The sequence below is a fragment of the Lethenteron reissneri genome, chromosome 36, assembly GCF_015708825.2.
Source record: "Lethenteron reissneri isolate LAM-NWPU_2019-01 chromosome 36, ASM1570882v1, whole genome shotgun sequence".
NCBI lineage: Eukaryota > Metazoa > Chordata > Hyperoartia > Petromyzontiformes > Petromyzontidae > Lethenteron > Lethenteron reissneri.
In genome coordinates, this window is record NC_083814.1 from 13905020 (window position 1) to 13911685 (window position 6666).

A 6666-nucleotide genomic window follows, 5' to 3' on the forward strand; every position below is an offset into this window, starting at 1 on the left:
TGGTGTAGGCACGACCGCCAGTGCACTCCGAGCAGTAGTCCACTCAGAGCCGGCCCTAGACCTTGAGGGGCCCTAAGCAAAATTTGGTTGGAGGCCCCTTTGATGTATGATTTTTTTCACCCACTAGCTAGCAGTGACTCTAGGGGGCCCTCTGCTGGCCACGGGGCCCTTTGCAATTGCAAGGTCGCTTAGTGCTGGCCGGCTCTGAGTCCACGACACCAGGAGTAGCAGCTGCACACCACCGTGCCACCGCCACGACACTACCAGGTGTAAACTTCTTAAAGAGCAGCTGGCAGTTGGACTCTCTAGCTGGTGCTCATTAGGGTTGATGCGGATTCTTAGGGGCCGTCATATAATGACGTCACGCCCCTGGGGGTGGGGGGGGGGTCAGACATTCGTGACGATGTGTGACGAGGGGGGGGGGGGTTAATAAATGTGACGTCACATCACAAGGCGCAACTTTAAATAAATATAGACAACACGTTCCACTTAATTAAATAGACTTTTTAATAAATGTTTTCTCCTACAACATCAGAAGTGCAGGCGCCACATTAATACGCACTACAATGACAATAGTTTATAGCGATTTGAAGCATGTTAACATTTTTAGGGCGGGCGGGGGCAGTTGGGGGGGGGCAGAGCTTTTGGACGTCATATTTGAGGGGGGGTCTGACTTTTTGTGACGCCGTGTGACGAAGGGGGGGGGTGGGGGGTTCAAAAATTGTCCCAAATGAGTCGCGTGACGTCATTTATGGACGGCCCCTTATTGCTGGAGAGAATGTTCGTTGTTTTGGCGGTGTGAGATTACCTCACAGCTTATAAATGTGTTTTTTTCTTCACATTGTGGCGAATGGTAACACCTCTCATTGTTACAGGCGGTATGCTTTATTACTTTGTATTTATTCTGCTTGTTTACTCAGGAAAGCCTCATGGAGTCTCAAGACTACTCTTCAGCAGGAGCCTGACAAGTGCTTTTTTTTAAGTTAGTAATTTTTCAAATTTGGAAACATTTGGATATGGCCTAGTTTGCTTCATCACGAAATGTTTAAGACGGCGCATATGTTTCGCCATGTTTTAATACGCCCACAGGATTGAACTAGGTGGCTTGTCAGATTTGTTGAACGTTGAACTGCAACGAGTGGTGAGCGCGCTCCTCGTGGACCCTCATTGCATCCTACCGTTAAATGGGACGGCCGGCACGAACGTCTTTCCCCTGAACAGTCATCGCCGGTGTATGCGTCTTGGCAGATGCAGCTGGATCTACAGTCGTCATTCGTCTGACAGGACCATCGTTGTCGCACTTTCTCTTGCCGAAATCTGTAACCACACAACGGAGTAGCAGTGTCGTTCACATCCGTGACAACATTACCACATTACCGGTAAACGCGCGGCCTTGCAATCGTTCGCTCACGCCACCGCTGGCAGAAGGGCCTCCATGAAGTGAATCGGAGGGTATTTTGGTCTCCTCTTCACGTTGACCAGACGTCTTGAAGAGGTGGGCATATTTCGATTTAAAGTTTTCGTGACTGCAGGGATTCATCTTCTTGGTCTTTTGGTAAAGTCACGTATAAGGGAAGTAATAAAATAATAAGAATAAAACATAATAAAATAAAATAATATATAAAAATAAAACATAATAAAATAATATAATAATATAATATATATGTTATTATGTTTTATTTTTATTGTTTTATTACTTCCCTTCTACGTGACTTTACCGAAAGAACCAAGAAGAGGTGGGCATATCCACACTTTACCCCACCGCATGCTTGTGCTGCTGGGTGGACAGCAGAATTGGGGTGGATTTGGGAGACTCTCCCCCTTGTTGTTTATACTGCTGCGTTGTGTGCTCTCCATTACTGCACGGCAGCTACAACAACGTACACAGCAATATTAATAATAATTCCCTTTATTTAACCAGGAAAGCCTGAATCAGGTTGGTTCAGTAATGGAACGCTTGAAACCGGTTCCTTGATGACGAGGGTTTGGCGTGTGGCAGGAATCCAGTGTGGCTGGAGGAACCCGACGCAGACGGGGGATTAACGTCCAAATCTCCTAACCCCCTTGCAGCCCAACAGGTTTAGCATTTTTCAAATCTCTGCGTGATCCACCAAACCCTTGCTTCCGAAGTGCTAGATTACAGGTGTGTGACACCATGCACTACTGGCACAGAGAAGCTGGTTGGGATGTAAACACAGTGCCATTCACGTACACAATTTGTACTGCGTGTTGTGTGTGCCTCGCAGTATACTGTATGTATACCGCAATAGGGTATATTAATCAGAAACATGGGGTGGCTACTCTTAATGTTTTCAGTCTATACCAACAAACTACCGCTACATCTAAATTTCACTTCATCAGTAGTCATGAGCTTTGATTAAAACAATTATATATCCATGTTCATAATAAAGTAAATTAAATATATATTAAAAAAAAACATCTTACCATCCGTTTTGCACTTGCAGTTAAACGATCCCTCTGTGTTTATGCATGTTTTGCCTGAAGGGCAAATGTTCGATTTGGTGTCACACTCATTCACATCTCTGCATACTTTTCCATCTCCACGAAGCCGCTCTTGCAGATGCAGTCATAAGAACCGATAGTATTTTTGCATATGGCATTTGGGGGTGCAGTTGTTGACTGTTGCACACTCATCCACATCGGAGCACTTCTTGCCATCTCCCTGAAATCCGCTTTTGCAGAGGCAGCTGTAGGAGCCAAATGAATTTTGGCAGCTGGCATTAACGCTACAGTCGTTGGCTATTCGACACTCGTCCACATCCGTGCAGAAAACATCATTCGCCGTGAAGCCAACCTTGCACGTGCATGTGTAGCTGCCAATGGTGTTTCGGCACTCTTTATTGCCAAGGCATAACCCTCCCGTCTGACATTCATCGATATCCACGCAAGTTCCTGTGACATCTGCAATACACATCAGTATGTTTAGTAAATTAAGGGTATGATGATTATTACAGAGCTGAAAACGACCATTCTCCCAGCTAACAGCTACCATTCCTCGCATTTTGATGTAACGTCACATTTCTCAAACCCTCCCCCCCCCTCCTAGGTGCGTGACGTCATTTATGGACGGCCCCTAAGGGGTTGTGCAGTGTTGATTTAAGCGTCATGAGGACAGCATTTGAGTTTATTTGTTTTGTTTCGTATTGTTTATAAATGCCTACCGTTGGTAGATAAGACAGTTATATCACTTTCATGGGAAGGACAATAACATGACGAGGTTTTATTTAATTAAAATACCATATTTTCAGAGGTCACTCACAACAGCGCCACCTAGTGGAAATGTCACGAGCCGCACTAAAAGAGGGGAGAAGCAATGCATAACGCCGAGTGCCTTGCCTGTTAACATCTTGAGATGTGTACGCATTATAAATCCCAAACGCATTGTAAGTTACAAAAAAATCCAGGATAAAGTAATGTATAAAAAACGGGATACATTGTGAACTGTGAACTTACTCTTAAAGCCGCTGTTTACAGATGCAATTATACCCGCCGATCACATATTGGCAATAGCTGTTGCTGGGGCAATTGTGGGTATTGCTCTTGCAGTAGTCGACGATCACCACACTTGAGGCCGACAACTCCATAACCGGCAAGCAGAGGCACGTGAAAGAGCCCTCGTTGTTGATGCACTGGTGTCCCTTGCCGCATGCCTCGCCACCCGCACGCTACATTCATCGATGTCCGTGCAGCCGCCGCTGGAAGTTTCTGCAGCAAAGGGACACGAGGGCTGTGACTGCGGCCGACTGAACGTTGAAACAATTGGTGCACATGCCGCGAGCTCGCGGCTCAAAGGGCACCATCTCTGGGCAAGTCTGTATGAAGGCGTAGGTGGGCACTTGCCATGCAAAACACTGCTTCAATGAAAAATACACTAGTTCCACCAAACAGAATTGGTTAAGGGACCCAACGGACATGGCAATTTGTGCATTATTGTTCATGGGTCTACCAGAGCAATGTGTCTGAAAATTGGTACCGGAAGAGTGCAAACATCGGGATGGGGTGGGGTGGGAAGGAAGGAGGATCAATTGGCTCACGCAAAAAGAGGCCCCAGGAGGGCAGGAGGGATCTGGGAATGTTGGATAATGTGGTTCACAGTCTGCCCCGGACCTCGAGGAACCCCTGGGCGGACATGGTTAAGGATTGCTCCGGAACTAGTGTTCAGTGGTGCTGCAGTATTGTGCACTATAAAAATGTAACTATCACATTCCCTTGCCCACAACCTATCAGAATCTTATCAGAATCCAATGAGCTATGAAGCTCTTTTTCACACATCCCCGTCGGAGCAGGTCAGTAAGTTACAAAACAAACAATACGTAAAAACGATAGCGCAAAATAGATAAAAGGTAAACAAGTTACTGAAAAAAAGTATATAAGCCAAGATGATGGTTTCAAAATAAAATGATGGAGAGGTTGTTATATATTTCACTTACTGTTATATCCAGAAGTACACCGGCACTCATATGATCCCACGGAATTAGAGCAGTCGGAATTTTTGGGGCAGGAATTAGTTTTGGACACACACTCATCCAAGTCTGAACAGTTCTTGCCATTTCCCTGAAAGCCGGTTTTGCAAGAACAGCTGTAGGAACGATTGAATTTGTGCAGTTGGCATTCTGGCTGCAGTTGTTGTATCTTGAACACTCGTCGATATCTGAGCAGTTTTTGCCATCTCCCTGAAAGCCGCTTTTGCAGAGGCAGCTGTAGAACCCGATTGAATTTGTACAGGTGGAATAACATGCTGGCAGGTGTTTGCTGTTGTACACTCGTCTATTATCTGAGCATTCCCTGCCATCTCCTTCAAAGCCACTCTGGCATGCACAGCTGTAGGAACCGCGTGAATTCGTGCAGATTGCAACCATGCTGCATTTCCCTTCTTGTAAACACTCATTTATATCTGAGAATTTCTTGCCATATCCTTCAAGACAGTCTTGCAAGTACAGCTGTAGGAACCAACTGAATTTGTGCAAGTGGCATCAGGCTGCATGTTCCTTCTTGTGAACACTCATTTATATCTGAGCATTCTTTGCCATCTCCTTTAAAGCCAGTTTTGCAAATAACAGCTGTAGGAACCAACTGAATTTGTGCAGGTGGCATACACACTGCATGTTCCTTCTTTTAAACACTCGTCTATATCTGAACATTCTTTGCCATCTCCTTTAAAGCCAGTCTTGCAAGAACAGCTGTAGGAACCAACTGAATTTGTGCAGGTGGCATACACACTGCATGTTCCTTCTTGTGAACACTCGTTTATATCTGAGCATTTTTTGCCATCTCCTTCAAAGCCAGTCTTGCAAGTACAGCTGTAGGAACCAACTGAATTTGTGCAAGTGGCATCCACGCTGCATGTTCCTTCTTGTAAACACTCGTCTATATCTGAACATCGGTGACACTGGGAAGAACTGAGTACCTGGAAACACAGAAAGTAGGGTTAGTCCCATATGGTACATTTCATTTCAGTAACATTTTGTCATGCTGTTTTAGGCCAGGGGTTGTCAATCTTTCAAATAATAAGTGCCATTTCTTTTGTCTTTGACCAAAAGAGTTCGAGAGCCACATCACACGCAGAGCTCCTTGTACACAAACACCAAAGCAGGTTTTCAGCAGATGACAACAACACACATTCTGGACTTAAATAGACATATAGGTGATGGAATAAAACTATCTATTTAGTTTTTCTTCCATTAGTTATTCTTTAACAATACGGTTTTGACTGTACATTTTGGTGTCACCACGACATGACATAGTGACCCATTCCCTGGCATACTTAATTACGTGATCTTACGTTAAATTACGTTAATATATTTTGTAAGCCACTGCTCACAAGAGGGCAGCAAGAGCCGCAATGTGGCTCTGGAGCCGCAGGTTACAGAGCCCGCTGTGTTCTGTCCGTGAAATAGTTGTCCGGCTTTGGTCTGTGAATAAAGTGGACAACTCTATTGAAAACTCCTCGTGTTGGCTTCTATTTTATGCTCGGCAGCAGCTTTTAGGTGAGTTTGAAGCCACGTCTGTAGATATTATCAGCAATGTGTTGCTAAAAATGTAGCCGTTTTATCGCTCTCATTGCCAAACATATTTCTGTCGTGTCGTAGCAAGTCGCGCCACTGGCATTGCGCCAAATGCTTACCCCGTATCGCAGACGCAGCTTTGGAGCCGTTCAAGTGAAGTTGGCAATTCCCGTGATCTCCGCAATTAAGATTGCATTCTAGAAACGGAAATGCAAAGAACTGTGGTCAAACAGTGTTACTCAATGTGGAAAACGGTTAAAAAAACACATTCACCACCATGTGCACACAGAATTTGTTTTTTTTTTGTTTTGAGCCATGCGGCCAGGATTGAGCAAAGTGTAGCCCACTTTTCACACAAGGCACTGGAGAGCACAGACTAAGTGTTTCACACATAACGTTAAATCTAACAATGTCATATTTAAGTGCACGAGTCCCTGAAAATGTACACGTGCACAAATGGTCACATCGTTGGTGAACGAGAAACGCACGACAAACCATATTCAGTGTCGGAACAAGGCCGCAATTTTATTTTAGTGACTTAAATTTGCAAGCCATGTCAAGCACTGCTAATGAAGGTCTCCACAATTCGTTTCCATCTGGCACAAATAAGTAAACTGGGCTCTATCTCTGCATCGGGGAC